The following is a 20928-nucleotide window of genomic DNA, read 5'->3' on the forward strand; positions in this document are numbered from 1 at the left end:
TCTCTCAGCTACCATTTGTTATAAGACCATTAGATTGTGTATATAACACACACATGTGAAAATTATCAGCCTACACACACTACACTCTGATCTGTGTTCAAAGTTCTTCAACCAACACTGCAGATATAGTGAATTTTATTACAGAAAATAAAGAGTTATAGAACCCGACACTACCAGTTAATAATATGCCAATACTAGTCATACTTTACAATGAGTTATATGTAAAATTTCAAATCCAAACTAAAGAAAAAATTTGATCGGTCCAAACCAAACAAGGTAGGTGTGAAACCACCCTTTCACATGTGTCCCTCAGTGTAGATAGGGCTATGCAATATAGCAATATATAGAATAGGACAATAGAAAAATGTCTATTGATAGGTATTTTCCTACTGTATATTGTCTATATCGCCAATGTCGCAAAAGCTATTTTCAGCAGCTGATTTATATCACTAAAGTCAGAGCTAGGAGCTACTAACGGTGTGCATAAGGGAGCTAAACTCCCTGCAACACTCCAACACAAAACAGGCATCGGCCAACTAGAAGATAAAGAACTGGTACCTAGGTGGTACTGTCAAATTGCTTCCTGAAACCTGAAGCTGAATAGAGTGTTTTAATAATTGCTTTTTATATTTTGTATTCATACCCCATTTTGACAGTGTTGTTTTTCTTGCTGTCTGTTTTTTGTTCTGTTCAACGTCACTTTCAAATATAAGGAGAAAAGAAAAAGTGCCTTTCATTGGTGTTTAGTCCACAAAATTAACAAAAAGCAGTCATGAATATACAAAGTTATTTTGTATAGATTGTTCTTTCATAAATTTTAGAGATAATGCAATAAATCATAATTATATGATTTTGTGATAAAAGAGATATTGAAACAATCTTGTGTAAAAGTACCAGAGTTTTGTTTAAAGATGATGAGAGTAACTATTAACAAGCATTAATCCAAACAGTGCAGTTCAGTGTTACATTAAAATAATAAACCATGCAGTAATACATTTGTAAGTAAAAAAAATACTCACTCAGCTTTTCTGGAGGCTTTGACCACTGGCAGCAGCTTCAGAAGACATTCCTCTGATGGGTCATATTTCCATAAATTAAACACATCCAGCTCCTGTTCTGAGTTCAGTAACACAAACACCAGAGCTGACCACTGAGCAGGAGAGAGTCTGGTTCCACTGAGACGACTGTAACCTCCTCTGTTCAGGTAAGTTTGTACTTCCTGCACTAGAGAATGATCATTCAGTTCATTCAGACAGTGGAACAGATTGATGGATTTCTCTGGAGATGGATTCTCCCTGATCTTCTCCTTGATGTACTCAACTGTTTCCTGTTTGCTGTGAGAACTGCTTCCTGCCTGTGGCATTAAGCCTCGTAAGAGACTCTGATTGGACTCCAGTGAGAGACCCAGAAGGAAGTGGAGGGACAGGTCCAGGTGTCCATTCTCACTCAGTAAGGCCTTGTCCACTGCACTCCTGAGGAGATCAGACATGTTTGACTTGTTGAGAAGATCAGACAGATCAGTGGTTTGTTGTTCTGTTACATTTCTGCTGATGAAGGAGAGGATGTGTATAAAGCAGCCAGAAACTCCTGAACACTCAGATGTACAAAGCTGAACACCTTCCCCAGTTGAAGCCCAAACTCCTCTCTGAAGATTTGGGTACACACTCCTGAGTACACTGACACTTCTCTAACATCAATGCCACACTCTCTCAGGTCTTCCTCATAGAAGATCAGGTTTCATTTCTCTAGCTTTCTCAGTTTTCCCAGTGCCAAGATAATCTCTCTGATCTGCTGAGGATCAGGGTCACATTTCTGATGGTACTTTTGGTCCTTGTGTTTGATCTGAAAGATCAGGAAGTGTGTGAACATTTGAGTCAGTGTCTTGGGGATCTCTCCACTCTCTGCTTCACCCAACATTCTCTCTAGAAAAGTGGCTGAAATCCAGCAGAAGACTGGGATGTGGCACATGATGTAGAAGCTTCTTGAAGACTTCATGTGTGAGATTATTTTATTGGCCAGGCTCTGATCACTGATCCTCTTACTGAAGAACTTCTCTTTCTGAGGATCACTGAACCCTTGTACCTCTGTTACCAGGTCTACACACTCAGGAGGGCTGCTGCTGGTCGGGAGGTAATCCAGAGGAGAGCAGAGGGAAGCAGATTCCCCTTGATGAGGTTTGTCAGCAGCACATCCACTGAGGCTGACTCTGTCACATCAAACAATCACTCACTGTTCTGGAAATTTAGAGGAAGTCGACACTCATCCAGACCATCAAAGATGAACACCACTTTGTAGGAGTCACAGTCTATTAATTTTAGTCTTCTTATTTTTGGGAAAAAGTGATGAAGAAGATCCATCAGACTGAGATTTTTCTGCTTCATTAGATTCAGCTCTTGAAAGGGAAGTGGAAACATGAAGGTGACGTCCTGATTTGCTTTCCCTTCAGCCCAGTCCAGAATGAACTTCTGCACAGAGACATTTTTTCCAATTCCAGCAACTCCTTTAATTAGCACACTTCTGATGGACTTTTTAAAGAGATCATTACATTTGATGGGTGTCTCCTGTGTTGCTCGTCTCCTGGATTCTGTCTCAATCTGTCTCACCTCATGTTCATTATTGACGTCTCCACTCCAACCCTCTGTGATGTAGAGCTCTGAGCAGATCTCATTCAGAAGTGCTGAACTTCCATGCTGTGAGATTCCTTCATTAATACTTTTGAACTTCTCTCTCAGGCTGGATTTCAGCTTTGACTGGTACACAGACGTCAAAGACTGTAATAAACAAAGTAATAACAGGTTTTAATGCAAAATCACTGAACACAATTTAAAACGTAAAATTCTTTCAAATGCTGCTGTTCTTTCCTGATTCATGTACTAAATATTACTGAAGGAACAGGACCATTGTACAGAGTAACCACAAGCTGGACCATGGACAGAACAGAAAAGCAGCAGATGTACATGATACTAAACTCAAACTTCAAACTAAAAGTGTTCCTATCTAAAACTATTTAGATCTCTTTCCCTCCATCATTCTAGAATAAAACAGAAATATCAGCTATAATTAATACTCTGTTGTCTCAGCACTGTTACACAATGTGTTCATAATTAAACACCAATAATTCCATCTTTTTAATTTAGCTACAGTCTGCACACTTATTCAAACAGGAGATACGCCTCATACCTCAGGAATTACACTGATGTCAGGATTCCCAATCACAGATAACTGACTCAGCTGGGTCTTAAAGCCTGTAGAGTTCACTGACTCAAAGCTATGCTGCTCATATGCTACACATTACACAGTCCTTTTCACTCTTCTCTCAGTGAATAATTTCTCTAAACTGTTCTTAGATCTGTGGAAAACATTTAAGCCACAGGAAAACACAACAGTAACAGAGTATGTAGTTTATTGAGAATCACCATCATACACATCATACACTGGGGAGGGAACAGGACTTGTTGGAGAATAATTAGTACATGATGGGTAATATGGTGGTGTGTTTGTAGCAAAGCTACTGTCACCAGCAGTGGAAAGAATAAATGGGCCCTCCACAGAGGTCATGGGAGACAGATGGCCTCAGTTTGAGTAGAAACATGAGCATAAGTCACGGATGGAATGTTACGATAAGCGGGAGGATGAAGAAACCCTGGGGGTACAGGTGAAGAGCAGAGCCGTTCCAGCAGAGCTGTAACATCCACTGCCAAATGTGCCATCTGATGATACAGATATTCACCTAGAGTGATTGATCAGCCGAGAGAGAGAAGGTCCAGTGGAATGAAGGTGTTGGTCAGCTGGACAGAGAACAAAAAGGAAGAAATGAGATAAAACAGTAGTGGTAACACATAAATATATCCACATATACATGTAAAAGCACATACAAAGAATGTAGGAAACAGGTGCATTGAAAGAGCATAAAGTTGAAAACACACACACACTCACAAAATGTTTAAGAAACACACACATACACACAAACACACACACAGACACACACACACACACAGTCACTCACTCACTCACTCACAAGATGTTTAAGAAGCACCAAAAATGCATAACACGCTTAAGATTAGAGAGAAAATATGGGTAACAATAAGCAACAATAAATATATATCTACACCACTCTGTGGACAGCAGATACTGGTTGCATAGGAAAGAGGTAAGCAGACACCTGTTTTATTCGACATTCTGCAAATCAGTGACTACATTTCCCATCCTGCACAGCGGCCTACAAACATGGCCACCATGGACTACACTTCCCACACACACACACACATGTTCACCTTCTCCGGAACACTATGCAGACACACCTGGTCCCAATCACACTCACAATCACACCACATTATATAAGAGACTGCTCATTCACAATGACTTTGCGAAGTAATATGCTCAGTTGCATTGTCTCTGTCGTTTCCAAGCATTTATACCGTGTTTGTTTATTCTGGTTTTGACCTAGTTCATGACTGGTTTTCGATTCTTGCCTTGCCTCATTTATGCCTGTATGTTGAACGCCTGACTCCTTGCCTGTTATTTAAACTATGCTATTGTCTCACAATTTGGATTGATCTGCCTCTCTTCAATAAAGCTCTTAACTGCCATTGCATCCGTCCTAAACCATTTTACGTGGATTTCGTGACAGATTACTTTGCCTAACATGGATGCAGCAGGAAGACGTAAGAGATGTCACCCAAAGAAAACCAAGCAAACCATCCGAGCTGTGAATTCGATCCAGGTTCCGCAGTGGAGGAGAACCGATCTCCTGGAGCTGTTTGATGGTTTGTCAGGTGATCCTGAATTTTTTCTTGGGGACGGCCAGATATACTTTTCCAGCCTAACGGACCCCAAGTCCAATGAGAAGCAATGGCTAGGGTTCCTGTTGTCCCGGTTTTGCGGCCCAGCATGCCAGTGGGCACAGCATTTAGCAGCCATGGGATCCTGTGGACTGGAGAATGTCAATCTCAATGTCAAATGTCAATTTGTGGGACTTGACACCCTCTGTCATGAGGGTGTATGGCAGCCCAGAATCCTGGGTGATCTTTGAGGATTTTGGGGGGGAGCCATGCCTCAGAGATGAACCGGATGTGCTGTTTACTACATATTATCAGCAGATTAGAGCTCCAGCTCGAGACCTATGAGGTGGTCTCACCTGCTGAGCCCCAGCCAGAGGTCAACATGGCGACCTCAGAGCTCCTGCTTTAGACCCACGATGAGGTCTCACCTGCTGAGCTCCAGCCAGAGGACAATGTGGTGTCCTCAGAGCCAAAAGATGAAGCAGAGGTTAGCATGCTGGAATGAGAAGAAAAAGGGAGAAAAAGCTCAGGCCAGGTTAGAGAAGAAGGAGGAAATAGTGGGGTGGTTTGAAGGAAATATGGGTAGGGAAAGGAAAGAACAGGCAAGGAAAGAGCAATAAACAGTAGGATGCTAAAGAGAAAGAAGTTAAGGAGCACAAAGAGAAATTGAAGGAAAGTGAGGGTTAGACCAAAAGGATAGGGAGAAAGGGACAGCGCCACCATGTGGGATGCAGCAGGGACCCAGTATCCCACCGCCATACAACATACAGTACCACTCCCCAACCACCTCCACACATGGTGGGAGTATACCCTTCAGTGGCACAAGGCAGCATACCAAATATCAAAGGATGGGAAAGTGTTAGGATGAAATTGCATGGAACGTTTGACGGATGTGCAGACCACTGGACGAAGAGGAAGCTAGGGGAGACAGTGTACATCACACAGAGACACAAAATCATGCTGTCTGCTGACAAAGAGGTGCAAGCATATTGGGAAAGAATGCCTCTGTTCCAACATAATAGCACCCCCATGTGGGAAACAACCATATAGGGCACGTACTCCAAGAAGAGGATGTGAAATTATGAAGACAGGAAGAAAACATAATATGGAAAAAGGCACACAAAGAAGAAGCAACTGCAGATCCCCCTCCCAAAGTAAGCAAAGCATCGAAAGATTTGGCAAATGGACAACAAGGACTACCAGGACAGATCGTATTTGTAAGAACTGATGACAAAGACACGCAAACAGGACCATAAAAACAGGACTCCAAAGCCAACAAAGGCCAGATCATACATATGGAAGGAGACGTAACAATAACTGCACTGAAAAACAAGAAAGAGGAGTAGTTGAAGGAGAGACTAGGGAATCTGGAGGGTTTTGTACAGGAAAAAGGAATCGAATTCCACCAAGTGAGGGAATTGGCCGAAAGGGCATGTAAGGCCACTGAGGAAATAAGCAATGCAGGTAAAGCACAAATAGAAAGTATGAGATTAATAGAGGAAATCAAAAACCAAATGAACCACTCCATAGAGGATCAGAAGGAATTATTGGAGCTAACTAGACAAAGGTTGCAAGCACTAGAAGAGAGGGAGACCTCAGTGGTGGAGGAAGATGAAGAGGAGGAAGAAGGTGAAGGTGAAATGGACTTTACTAATATAAATAGCCAACACAACTGGAAAGGTGGCTCTGGCCAATATGAGAAGTTGGAATTACGTGACCGAATATCTCTCCAAGCTCCAAATAGATTTACAAATGAGGGCACTGGCAAGAGACCCACTATAGGAACCGTGCGGAAAGAGGGAAGGAATAAAACCGGGAACCCCGCCTTCATGTGCCCATTGATGATGAAGGGTAAGGCAATGCAATATGTACCATGGACCTTTATAGACCTAACGGGATTGGTACAGAAACTTCCAAATCTGTGCGATGGAGGTCAAAGGTGGATAAACAAGGTTGAGGAGAAAACAACAGGACAACTGTTGGCCATTGGAGACATAAAAGCCATATTGTGCCAGACTGTGGGCAAAGGTCGAACCAAAGAAATAATGGAGATGGCCGACTTGGAGAAAAAGTGGATGACCCCAGGTGTGATCCGATGCCGTTTGGTGGAATTCCTGAGGTGGAATGTTGTTTGGGGAGCAATATGAAAAATGTGCCCCACAAAGATAGATCCAGGGCAACGAGAAACAATGAAGCTGAAAGAGGAAGAAAAGATAACTAAATCTGTGCATGCAAGAGTTTCATGACAAATGGAAAGACGAGTCAGGGGGCAAATGGGATTTTTCAATTCAATTCAATTTTATTTGTATAGCGCTTTTTACAATAGACATTGTCTCAAAGCAGCTTTACAGAATGAGTCCTGCCAGTGCAGGACCCTTCTCAGTACAGGATGATACTAAAGAAGGCACTACCAGAGTTAGTGCAAGAAAAATTGGAAGGCGTAGTGGGCCTGAACACAATGGAATGGAACACATTCATTGCACAAGTAACACATCATGTGGATCAGTACAGGAAAATGAAAAAGGAGACTAAAGAAGCAGCTGACACATTGATGACCCAACTGTACATGGCACAGCTGGGAGAAATAGTTAGAGCAAAGCAGGAATAGAAACAAAAAAAAGAAAGAGAGTGCTAAACAAGCTGCGCTGCTGGTGATGCCACAAGCCGCTGCACCTCAGGAACAGCCAATTGTGGCTCCCATTCCAGTGGCAGCACTGACACAAGCACAAGTAACATACACTCCTGTAGTGATAAATGCTATACAGCTGGCACCTGTTGAATACATGTATATGGGAAGGCCCCAAGCCACCCAGAATTATATATTTCAAGGACAGGTGCCGGGGCAGAGTGTTCTTAGGTGGAAGCCCAATGCAAGGATCCACCAGACAGAGCATGTCTCCTGAACGCTGTTGGACATGTAGAGACTCAAGTCACCTCAGGAAAAATTGTCCACAGGCAACGGCCAGGTACACATGAGGAGATCATGTGAATAGGGCTAAGAGGAGAGGTCAGGCCCTAGGGCCACAGGCCATCGAACAGGGACAAGGAAACCAATGGATGGAGCAACAATGGCAGCCCCCAGTGCCTCCTGGAGGGCCGATGTTTGGCCCAAATGGGGGGCCAAACCCACTCTAGAGTTGAAGAGGCCCAGAGAAGTACATCACCACACTGCACAGGGAATAAGAACCAACAGTCCCGGTGTCAGTTGGGAAGGGATTACAGGTACCTTTCACGATTGATATAGGGGACACTTTTTCAAGCATCGGGAAAGAAGGCTCACAGCTCCCCCTCACCCATAAAGTCATTCAAACTATGGGCTTCTCTGGAAAAATACAGACTTTATGCATTACAGAGCCTCAGAAACTTATGCTCAATGGCCTTACTATACAGACACCCCTGCTATATTCTCCAGGGGCACCAGTGGACTTACTAGGCCGAGATGCCCTGTGTAAACTAGGGGCTAAGATACAATGCGACCCAACTGGGCTGTGGGTTGCCTTTCTGAAGCTTATATCCACACAGTACTTGCTCCTCCAAGAACAAGACACGACTCCCCCATTAATTGACAACGTGTACTGGTTGGAAGTGGAGGACATGGTGAAATCGGAATTATGGGAGAAGCTTGAACAGTAGAAACTGGTTGAAGTATATGCACCCGGACTGGCATGAAACACAAACTCTGTTACACTGTACAATCAAATATGACAAAGGTGGACAGTATGAGGAGTTTGCCCAGTTGTGAGAAGAACTCAAAGAAGGGTGTAAAGTGGCAGTAAAGACTGGATCTAATAAGCGGCCTCAAGGGATAGCAGCCATGGTACAACTGCCGGAAATACTGAAGAATTGGTACCAGGTGGAGGATGCAGTCCCCCATGTCTCTCTTATGGTTGCAAATAAGTTTGAACCTAAAGATTTATGACCAATGGTTAAACAGGCTAAGAAATTAAGGGAATGGAAACCAAATGAGATCCGATACTTACACAGGTCACCTGATGGGCAGTTCATACGTATCTCTGTAATAGCAGTAGACCCAATGGTAGCAACCTGCATCATGATTCATGATAGGAGAAAGGTAGCTGCAGGGGAAATGCAGATGGTTATGGCAGAGACAGGAAAAGATCCAGATGTGGAAGAACTGCTAAGAAAAGTTGCAGATAAGTTAACAAAGCACCCAACAGACATCGGGTTAGTTGAATCATCAGGGTTAGCAAAAATAAAAGTCAAAGAGAACATTCACCCACCGTATCAAAGACAATACCCCCTGTCCCTACAAAGGGAAAGCCGCAAAATTTTGCCAAAACAAGTGGAAGCCATTAGGAAAGTGCTCAAACTGCAAACCGTATGACAAATGTTGGTGTTCTTAGGAATGGCAGGTTTTAGCAGACCATGGGTCTGTGACTTTGCACTAATAGTTCAACCTCTCTGTGATTTAATCAAAAGCACAGACCAAACGCAGCCAAATGCTCCTCTTACCCCTGGGGCGTTAGCTGCATTTGAATCACTCAAAGTCACATTGATGTTGGCACCTGCATTGGCAAACTCTGATTATGGTAAACGCTTTCACTTGTATATTTCAGAAAAATAGGGTTTTGCATCTGCTGTATTGACACAACGACAACAAGGTGAAGGCAAACAACCTATAGCGTACTACAGCAACGCATTGGATAATGTTGAGTAGGGAATGCCATGGTGTTATTTGGCCCTTGGTCCAGTCACACTGTACACAACACACACATTGTATGCATTATTGAACAGTCAGTCTTTTGTCATTACCAACTTGTGACGCATGGATATGATGCTATTCTCTTGGCCCCGTAGTTAACCATAGAAAGGTGTAACACAGTCAACCCCGCTGACAAAATGGTTACTCCACAAGAAGGGTTGCCCCATAAATGCGTGTCTGAATCAGAGAAGTTCCTTAAAGCTTGTGCCGACTTAGAGAATCAGCCATTGTACAACATGTGTTCTTTGTAGATTGGTCTTGTATTCAAGCTGATACAGGGAATAAAGCTGGATTTGCTGTTTTAGAGACTAGGTTGGTTCCGCTTTTGTTTAATACAGTGATGGAGATCTCCTTACTCCAACCCTGATCAGCAGAAATCAAGGCTCTGACTGCTGCATGTGAACTAGGGAGTGGTAAAAGCTGCACAATTTATACTGACTCAGCATATGCATATGGTGTATGTCATGTATTTGGGCCTATATGGGCACAGAGAGGATTTCAGAGAGCAGATGGGTCACAATTATTGAGCAGCTATATCAGACTATGACTATGACTGTATCAGTATGCTATGACTTTGCTAGCCGAACTATCGATCCATCCATCCAATCCTTTTCAGGGTCATGGGGAACCTGGAGCCTATCCCTATCTCCCAGGGAGCATCCAGCACAAGGCAGGGTACACCCTAGCTATAGGGCAAAGAAAGAACGGGGCATAGGGTTGTGGTGTAGTGTAGATGGCTTGTGGGTTGTCCCACTGATGGAGTAGACCATGCCAATAAAGGTGAAACCTTGAAGAAAATCAAAGAAGTTTGGTGGTCTCCCTACTTAGCTAGCATGATTAATCAGGCACTAAACCAATGCGAGACATGCATATGGTACAATGTCTTCAAGAACTTTACAGCCCTATAGGGCACATTCCAGAACCGAGGGGCCCATTCAGACACATAATAATTGACTTTGTTGATATGGGCAGTGACAATTGGAAGGAGGGTAAGAGATATATATTGGTGGTAGAAGACCGCTTCAGTTGTTGGGTAGAGGCTGTTGCAATGGCCAATCAGGAGACGTTAACAGTGGCTAACTTTCTGTGTAGGAAAGTTATTCTACGGTTTGGAGTCCCAGATTTCATCAGCTCAGACAATGCTGCGCATTTTGTTCATCGTGTTATAGAGGTTGATTAGCCTTGTGTATGGTGCATAAACTGGGGTGTGTGTACCATCCACAGTCACAGGGAATGATAGAAAGGGCAAACTGAATAATAAAATCAAGGTTACAAAAATCTGTGAAACTCATGGCTTAACTGGGTTCAAGCATTGCCACTAGCCCTAATGAAAATGCAGTCGTAACTAACCATACTAATCATCTAACCCCACACAAAATGTTGCCTTATGCCTATGGCATTTACTCAGGGTCCCTACAAGGGCCCACCTTCTGTCACTACGGTGACAGGGTACGCTGGCATGTTTTGCTGCCGTTCCTGTTACCGTTTGGTTTGTTTTCGTTTGTTATTTTAAGCCATATTTATTTATTTTTTAAATAATTGCGAGTTTTTTAAGTTACATTGTCTTTAGTGCTGTTACGATTGCGATATGGTGGTGCCATTTTATATATTTTGGACTGTAGTTTTTTATTTCTGTGCTTCACCTGGAATAATCTGCAGCGTGTAACTTTGAATCAACGCCTCGGCTCGGCTGCGTGTATGGATTGTGTGTGAGGGTTGTACGACTTTGTGCTCCAGAGTTTCACTCGCTCTGGCCTTGCGAGTGTGCACTCACCGACCGTGGCGCTAAGGTACACTACACGCCAGCTACTGAATCTAAAACAGAACTGTTATTGCTTAGCCAAAGACTCTTACAATCTCTGTCGAGATGCTGGTCTGCTACGTCCTAAGCGATATATCCATCGGGGCTTGAGGCGCAGTCTTGCTGTCTCATCCTCTCCTAACATCTATGTCCCTATCTGTCGCCGTAAGACCAACAGACTGCTCCATACTGGTGTTGATCACAGCAATTTAATATCGGTTCCCCGCGTGGAGATTAAACCACTGTCCTCTCCGATTCAGAGCCAGGCTTTTGCTGCATTATTCAATGCACGGTCTGTGAATAACAAAGCGCTGCTTTTGTCGGAGTTTCTTACAGATAAAAAGCTGGACTTATTGTTTTTAACTGAAACCTGGCATAAAGAAAATGATGGGCTCCTGTTTAACCAGATCACTCCAGTGGCCTTTGGAGTATTAGATCTCCCGAGGCTATCTGGCACAGGCGGAGGCATTATTGTGGTTTACAACCTGAAGTTCAACACAAGTGCTGTGTCTGTTCCCCAGTTTTCATCATTTGAATGCCTGGTCTTGAGTATTTCCGCTCGTGTATCCTCCATCATCGCTACAATCTATAAACCACCTTGTTATGAGTAGGGTCAGTTACAAACTGTGTGAAGTTAAAACAATCAATTAGCGATGTCTTAATGTCTTAGTGACATGCAGCTTTTATGTCAGAGTTTGCGGACTTCCTATCAATGTTGAGTATGAAGTTTGACAGAATTGTAATTGTTGGAGATTTTAACATTCATGTGGACTGTAGTGACTCTGTGGCAGCTAAGGAATTTCTGTCGCTAATTGATTGTTTTAACTTCACACAGTTTGTAACTGACCCTACTCATAACAAGGGTCATACGCTGGATCTTGTGATTGCTAATGGCTCATTTGTATCGCAGTTTTCATCTACTGACATTGGATTGTCTGATCATTCAACTGTCTTTTTTAACCTCGAACTGTATCATTCAAGTGAGCCTACCATCCGAACAGTAACCTTCCAGTAGTGGAAGTCTATCGATCACACAGCTTTCTCCAATTCTGTGGTTTCCATCCTAAGCGATCTTCATCCCTCATCACTGGAGTAGAAAGTTCTGCAGCTAAATTCCACTCTTGCTGCTAATCTTGACACTTTTGTTCCTCTAAGGTCACGTAAGGTCACATTCACCCGCTCTGTTCCCTGGTCTAATGACAATCTGCGCTCTAGAAAGGCTGTATGTCGGAAAATGGAGCGAAAATGGCGCCTTACTGGACTGAATGTCTACTATCAAGCGTGGAAGGATCTTCTGGGGGATTATCGTGCACTACTGGAGACTGAAAGATCCTCTTACTTCTCTCAGGCTATTGTAAATAATCAAAATAATCCCAGACACTTGTTCCAAACCATAAACAGATTGCTTCAAGTTAATGCTATTACTACTTTGCCTGTTTCTCAGCAGCACTGTGATTCTTTTCTACAGTTTTTTAATTCTAAGATTGTTAATGTTCGCAAAGAAATTCCTGTTAACCCTGACTGTGCAACTTCACTCCTTCGTCCATCTGGGTTCACTGGTGCTTCTTTCACTCATTTCTCACTGTTTAATTCTGAGGGTCTCACAAGGGAGGTATCCAGCATGAAATCTACCACTTGCTTACTGCATCCAGTTCCTACGAATTTATTCAAATTGTGCTTCGCTGTGTGGTGCCCTACTATCCTCAGCATTATAAATGAATCACTGGAGACTGGGGTCGTTCCAGCAGTACTAAAGACTGCTGCTGTTACACCTGTACCAAACAGAGAAAATGTTTCTGTGGATGATTTTAACAATTTTCGTCCCATCTCAAATCTTCCGTTTTTGGCAAAAATACTTGAGCGTGTTGTTGCCTCTCAACTCTGTACTCATATTACAAACAATAACTCTTTGAACCCCTTTTTTACAAACTAATAACTCTTTGAACCCCTTCAGTCAGGTTTTCGGAAAATTTCACAGCACTGAAACGGCGTTGGTCAAAGTCACCAATGACTTGTTGATGGCCTCTGATTCTGGAGCTACCTCACTTCTTATTCTTCTTGACCTTAGAGCTGCCTTCGATACTGTGGATCATGGTCTTTTACTTACCCGCCTTGAAAGTGTTTTTGGTGTGTCCGGGACAGTTTTAAACTGGTTTAAATCCTATTTTACTGACCATTCCCAGTTTATTTCTATGTGTGGCTTTAGGTCTGACACTTGCTCGGTGCTCACTGGTGTTCCTCAGGGTTCAGTTCTAGGCCCTCTACTCTTCAATATTCATCTATCTCCACTTGGGCATCTGCTGCGATCGCTTGGCCTCCATTATCACTTTTATGCCGACGATACCTAAATCTACATTCACTCTAAATCTGGTGAAAACATTGATGCTTGTTATCTTTCTGACTGTATTTCTGAGATAAAAACATGTATGAACAATAACTTTCTGTGCCTGAACAGCGGGAAAACTGAGGGTATGCTTATAGGTTCCCATCATCAAATTCGCAAAGCAGCTCCACTGTCTCTGTTTGTTGATGGCTCTGTTTTAGAGACCCAAAGTAAGATGAGGAACCTTGGTGTAATTTTTGACCCCAGGCTCACTTTTGATTTTTTTGTTCAGGGCACTGTGAAGGCATCCTTTTTTCACCTCAGAAATATAGCCAGACTACGCCCAATGCTAAACTTATCTGTCACTGAAAAGTTGATTAATTCATTTGTTGTCACACGGCTGGATTACTGTAATGCCGTTTTAGCCGGAGTTTCTAAAACTGCAGTAAACAAATTGCAATATGTTCAGAACTCTGCCGCCTGGATCCTGACGGGAACCAGGAAATGTGACCATATTACTCCTGTTTTGAAGTTCTTACACTGGCTCCCAGTCAGGTTCCGTGTCGATTTCAAGATCATGATGTTGACATACAAGGCATTACATGGTTGGCTCCACAATACTTATCTGGCTTATTAATCCCTTACACCCCAAATCGCAGACTGCGCTCCTCACAGTGTAATCTGTTAACTGTTCCACAAACATACCTAAAATCTTTGGGTGACAGGGCTTTTTTTCTGTTTATGCTCCTTCAATTTGGAACTCTCTTCCTCCTGAACTCAGGGAAGCCCAGACTTTTGGCATTTTTAAAGCTCTTCTCAAGACACACTTTTTAAAACTTGCATTCGACTGCTGATGTCTTTTTAGATTGTTTTATAATTATTTTTTATTATTAATGTTGTTGTTTTTGTTCTTATTAACTTTTATTTGTTTTATATTTCTGTGGACTGTGATTTTATGTGCAGCGCTTTGAGAAGCTGCTTTAAAGGCACTTTTTAAAATAAAGTTTATTATTATTATTATTATTATTATTATTATTATTACAGGGAGAAATGCAGGAATATGTGTGCCACCTAACACAAATCCACAGGCATTTCTATTCACAGGTTCATGAGGCAATCCATGGTGAAGACGTCACCACACCAGAGAGACTGGTGGAACCAGGGGACTATGTGTACATACGCACGTTCAAAAGGAAGCACTTCAACGACCCTCGAAGGGAAGGACCATTCAAGGTGGTTGCAGCAACTCCAACTGTGGTAAAGCTTGAAGGCAAAGATCACTGGTACCACCTAAACTACTGCAGCCCTTAGGTTGGAAAAGGCAGATTTTTGTGCCCGACAAAGGATGGGGAAGATAGGCACCAGCATCCTAATCAAGGAGGGAAAGGTAGACTCCTGCATGAGACGCCTGCGTGAGCAGAAGGCACCCTCTCTATAGATGATCAAGGCCCTAAATGTCGCAAGCGACAGCGATCTGGATGACCCACAGGCAAGTCCGTCCCACAGACCATGTCGACATGTTAGGAGGAGGGAAGAGCACAGAGAACACCGACAGGCAGAGAGTGACAGCGACACCCCTACGAGCACACCAGATGGTAACACGGAACGTTGATGATTCCATGTGAAGACTCCCTATAGGTAGTACCAGAAGAGGCTGAAATACCGCCTGAGAAAGTCCCTGCTCCTATAGCCCCTATCCTAGACCCAGGCCAGATTCCTGAGGGCCCTTTCATACTTGACACCGAGACTGGGGATTGAGTGGTGCAGTTGTTAGAGTAAGACTGTCACCCATACGAGCAGCCATTTGGGACTTTAGAGCTACAAGGTCTGAGAGATCTTGACATCCCTCCTGATCCTCAGAGACCCCAACAACACTCAAGAACTCAAGAACACATGAACGCCATCCCTGTCATAGATATAAACCAGCAAATTCTACTGCTTCTCTCAACTGAATTCGTAGTTCCATTGCCGCAGGCAGCCCATGCAGTTGGGACAGATGCCATACACCAATCTGGCCACAAGGCAATAACCCCAAATGCAGCTGAGCTGCACCAGCCATCACACGAAAATCCGGGTGCTTCTTGTGGCCATCATTCTAATAAGTGTTGTCAGACTGACCGCACCTGTTATTATCATTTTAGGAGGCACCAAGGTACAGAAAATAGTACCCATGACTGAAACGTCGTTGCACCAGACTACCGTTGGAAACAGCAACACAATCTTTCATTTGCAAGTGCTTAACACTTAACACTTAACGACCACCACTCATGCGACCTTTGGGAAATTTGGATGAATGTATAGTAGGATAGCCTTCTTTCATCTCAGAAATATTTCTAAAATAAGAAACATATTGTCACTACATGATGCGGAAATACTAGTTCATGCATTCGTCACCTCTAGATTAGATTACTGTAATGCCATACTGTCTGGATGTTCCAGTAGGAATATAAATAAGCTCCAATTAGTCCAGAATGCAGCTGCTAGAGTCCTAACTAGAACTAGAAGATACAACCATATCACACCGATATTATCCACACTGTATTGGCTCCCAGTAAAATCTCGCATTAATTATAAAATACTCTTATTAACCTATAAAGCACTAAACGGTCTCGCGCCACAATATCTAAGCGACCTTTTGGTTTTATATGATCCGCCACGCCTACTTAGATCAAAAGATGCAGGCTATCTGACGGTACCTCGAATAGTGAAGGCTACAGCAGGGGGAAGAGCTTTCTCTTATAGGGCCCCACAGTTATGGAACAGTCTTCCTATTAGTGTTCGGGACTCAGACACAGTCTCAGTGTTTAAGTCTAAGCTTAAAACGTATTTGTTTACTCAAGCCTACCCTGACTAGATTCTGTTCTACTTTCTCCCTCTCTCCTTTTGCCGAGCCCCACACGAATTTATGGAGATACTAGAGATCCTGATCCTTTCAGCCTCTGGATGGAGCTCAAATCTTCTTTAATTCCAGACTGCTGGGACTACGGCTGCTCTTAACACCATACAGACTTCATATAAATCCATAATGAACTTTTTCACAATATCTGTTGTTACCCAGATGAGGATGGGTTCCCTTCTGAGTCGGGTTCCTCTCAAGGTTTCTTCCTCTTAAAACATCTTAGGGAGTTTTTCCTTGCCACCGTCGCCACTCAGTGGCTTGCTCAGTTGGGATAAATTCACACCTTTAATATCTGTATACCGTGTTGATATTTCTGTAAAGCTGCTTTGAGACAATGTCTATTGTAAAAAGCGCTATACAAATAAAATTGAATTGAATTGAATTGAATAGTAGAACCACACAATGAACACTATTTGTGTCCTATGGTCTGGCTGTTAGGAGCAGCTTCCTTCAGCTATGGCTCAACTTGGATGTGCAACGTTAGCCAGAGCTGTGACTTCCCTCCAGTGAGTACCCCTCTCGATGCTTCTATTCCAGTATATGTTGGCTTCCTTTCCACCTTTCCTCTCTATGTTTGCTCTGAGGAAGGCCTTAAGTTTGTAGGCAACATCTAGCGACTGTACTCACATTAAGCTGGCCCTTATACCCATGGTGTCTACCCACGCCCAGTGTGACAACAATGCAGAGCACACATGTACAGACTCATCGATGATTCGTATAAAGTTTATTTAGTGATTTAGTAGATAGCACTTTGCCCTTGGCGGACATTTTTTGGTATTGTGGCAGAGACAGGGTACACCAGACCCTCCCTATGGATTGACTGAGATGCTGCAGCCCAGTACACCTGGAAGGTAAGACTCATGTACTCCAGACACATATAACAATATTACTGTGCTTTCGTGACTAAAAAGGGACATTGCACACGTCTATCCTTGTCAACAGATTATGTGCCTCGGACCCAAGTGTAACTCTCGAATTTTTTTGAAACACCTGTGGGTATCACGAATCATATAAGGCCATTGAAACAGTGGGTGGTGGATTTGCCGCCGTGCTACTGCCCAGTGTCCAAATAGTCCATAACACTGCATGGATTAACTACATCTGGTACAATCAACAGTGTTTCATTAACTATTTGGTCAACGCTTTGGGTCTGGTCCGTGAGCAACTGCAAGCTACTTCTATTATGGCTGCTCAGAACTGCTTCGCTATTGATCAAATGCATGCCACTGATGAAGGAGTATGCACCATGGTTGGGGCTGAATATTGTGCCGTTATACCCTTGCATACAGGAACACGTTGTGCCCGCACCAAGATCCTGACCCAGCTTAAACAACTGCAGGAGGAACATGTTTGTAACACAGGTTTTACCCCCCTATTGGCCTTTATGGTTATCTTGGCTTTTCTTTGCCGATTGGGCATATTTGTTGACCCGCCTCTGTGACTAGTTGAAATGTGATATTTAAGGAGAGCTGGAAGTTGGTCTTCGAGTACACGTTTCCTGAGGCCAGTTAGAGATCATCGGGGACCGTGGAGACCCACTAGTTCAAAATCAACCCCTACACAGTTAAAGGCCCCTGCACTGTCAACATGATAGCCCTGGAAGAGCTACAGGAAGAGGTAGCAAGAATGTTACACACCCTGAATAGAGACAATTTACTGGGAATCTGTGACTTTTTGAAAATATCAGTCGTACAAAGAGCAGATGTTAAAGGAAAATCACACATCTCATTGGTGACTCACATTCTAAAGCACCTTGATAGAGCGGAAGTGGCAGAGCTAGAAGACAACGGAATGTTAGAGTTATTACTACTGAAAGACTTGCAGAAGTGGCATCAATAGTGAAAGGGCACACACTAAACATGATATTCAGGAGACAGTGACACAGAAAGAAATGGATGAATTGAGTATTGCAAGTGAACAGCAAAAATTTGGAGTCATGCAGACTACTACAGTCAATGCTGCTGTTAATGGTTCTGTGCACCAAGCTACTGCAGGCTCTCCAGTAAACACCCAATCTTCAGCCAATGCCCAGCAGCAGCCAAGCCCACATTAGCGCACAGATTTCAAAATTTCTGGACAAATAGGCAAACCAGGCCAGAGAGATAAACTGACATTTCAGCCTTGCTCATCAGATTGAGAATGGACTAAACAGAGGTTATCCTGAAATAGAGATTTTGGATGCTGTGATCAGAGCTATTTCTCCAGGCTTGCAGCTACGCAGCTACTTGGAGGGAAGACCTCACCTGACTCTTCCCGCACTGAGGTGCAGTCTGCGTTCCCACTTCCAGGAAAATAGGGCCACCGACCTCTACAAACAGCTAGCTTCAGAAGCACAGCATAGCAAGGAGACTACCCCAAAGCTTTGTAATGCGGGTCTTAGATCTAAGACAGAAAGTATTATTTGCATCCCAAGAGTCAGAATCAGGGCTTAAGTATGACCCAGCTCTAGTCCAGCGTATGAGTCTACACACAGTGCTTACTGGTCTCCAGAATGACAGTATCAGGATAGACATGCAGCCCCTTCTGCTAGACACTGAAACCTCAGATGAGCTTTTGTTAGAGAGGTTAAACATTGTCTGTGCAAATGAGGCAGAACGAATAAATAAAAAGCGGTATAGCACCCCGCAGCCAGCTACAAGTGTAAGTGTGGTCCAGTCAGAGGATCCACCACCTACAGTGTGCTCTGTGAATGAAGCTAGAGCTAAGGTACCACCTGAATTGATGACAGAGTTAGTGGAACTTAAGACAGGTGTTGCTTCTCTTAGGGGTCGTAGTGCAGAAATAGCTCAGATTAAGGACACACTACAACAGCCTATGTTTCAGCCCAAGTCCTATGGGCCACTTTTAGCAAGGATGTCAGGCAGAGAAGCCCAGCCAGTTTCCCACCAGCAGTATTATAGCAGTCAGAGCCAGCCCAAATCCCTGGCCCCAACACAGCCCCAGTATGCCCCTCACCTGTACACTAACTACTCTGCTCACATCCGATGGAGTTGCTTTGTCTGCCAGCAGACCAGATCCAATGAACGTTGTATGCACTGCTACTGATGTGGGAGTGGAGAACATTTCCAAGCTGGGTGCAAAATCAGAGATGAGTATGCAGTGAAAACAAAGAAAGAGATGGGTGCAGTACCAAAACACAGTAGCATTCAGATTGAGTGTCGTGTAGCTGCCCAGCCTTTTAAAGATGACATGACCCTGTTGTTTCAACCAGACCTGAACCCCCAGTGGCCAGATGATCTTGAGTTCTATGACACACTAGTTAGAGTCAAGAAAGGTGTTTTTCCAGTCATCACTGTTGATGTTTCTAACCCAACTGACCACAACATTGTTTTGCCAGGGCGCACTGTAATTGGCACAGTACAAACCGTAATGACTGTGTTCCCTGCCCAGATTTTTGAAAAGGTTTCAACACCAGCCACTGTGAACCACACCAGCATCCAGGCCCCATGTAATAGTAGTGAACAGTGGGATCCACCTGTAGATGTAAGTTACTTGAAAGAAGAACAGAGACAGATAGTTAGACAAATGCTCAGATAAGAGTGTCATTCCTTCTCAAGATCAGACAATGATATTGGCTGTATTGAAAGATTGCAAATGGCCATCTCTCTTAAAGACCCAGAACCAGTCAAACGCACATACATAGTACCCAGGCAGTCAAACGCACATACTTGTCAGTATCCATCTCCATGACCTAATAGCACAGGGCTGGCTTAGGAAGTCAAACTCGTCGTATTCTTCACCTGTTGTGTGTGAGAAAAAAAGATGGCACCATTCGGTTGTGTATAGATCACGGAGACTTGAACAGTAAGACACATCCTGACCGCTAGCCCATCCCTAGGGTTCAAGACATCATGGACAGTCTGGGTGGTAATTCCTGGTTCTCTCTCCTGGACCAGGGAAAAGCTTACCACCAGGGATTTATTTTTGAAGAGAGCAGACCAATGACAGCTTCTTTTACTCCACGGGGACTCTATGAGTGGATACGCATCCCTTTCGGCCTCATGAATGCCCCTGCTGCTTTCCAACGCTGTATGGAGGAATGTTTGGAAGGGCTCCGGGATGGCATCTGCATCCCTTATCTGGACGACACACTGGTCTTCAGCAAAAGCTTTGAAAATCATGTGGAGGATGTGCGAAAAGTATTGAAATGTCTCAGAGAGTATGGCATCAAACTCAAACCAAGTAAGTGCGACCTCTTTAAACCTGAAGTCCGTTATTTGTGGAGAATAGTCTCTGCAGAGGGAAGTAGAGTTGATCCAGCAGATTTTTAAGCAGTTAGGTCCTTGAAAGACATCAGACCACAGAATGTGGGCCAGCTCAGAAAAATGCTTGGGCTACTCACCTACTACAGGCAGTACATTAATGACGGAAAGGCCAGTTGCCTGTACAATCTCTTGAAAG

The 20928-nt window shown here is 43.5% G+C and overlaps 1 protein-coding gene across 1 annotated transcript in view; it reads right to left on the reverse strand.

The window, feature by feature from the left end:
• LOC108270637 (NACHT, LRR and PYD domains-containing protein 3) overlaps positions 1 to 20928 on the reverse strand; it is a 118813-nt gene that overhangs the window by 7477 nt on the left and 90408 nt on the right. The window lies entirely within an intron of this gene.

Source organism: Ictalurus punctatus, chromosome 10, assembly GCF_001660625.3.
Source record: "Ictalurus punctatus breed USDA103 chromosome 10, Coco_2.0, whole genome shotgun sequence".
Classification (NCBI taxonomy): domain Eukaryota; kingdom Metazoa; phylum Chordata; class Actinopteri; order Siluriformes; family Ictaluridae; genus Ictalurus; species Ictalurus punctatus.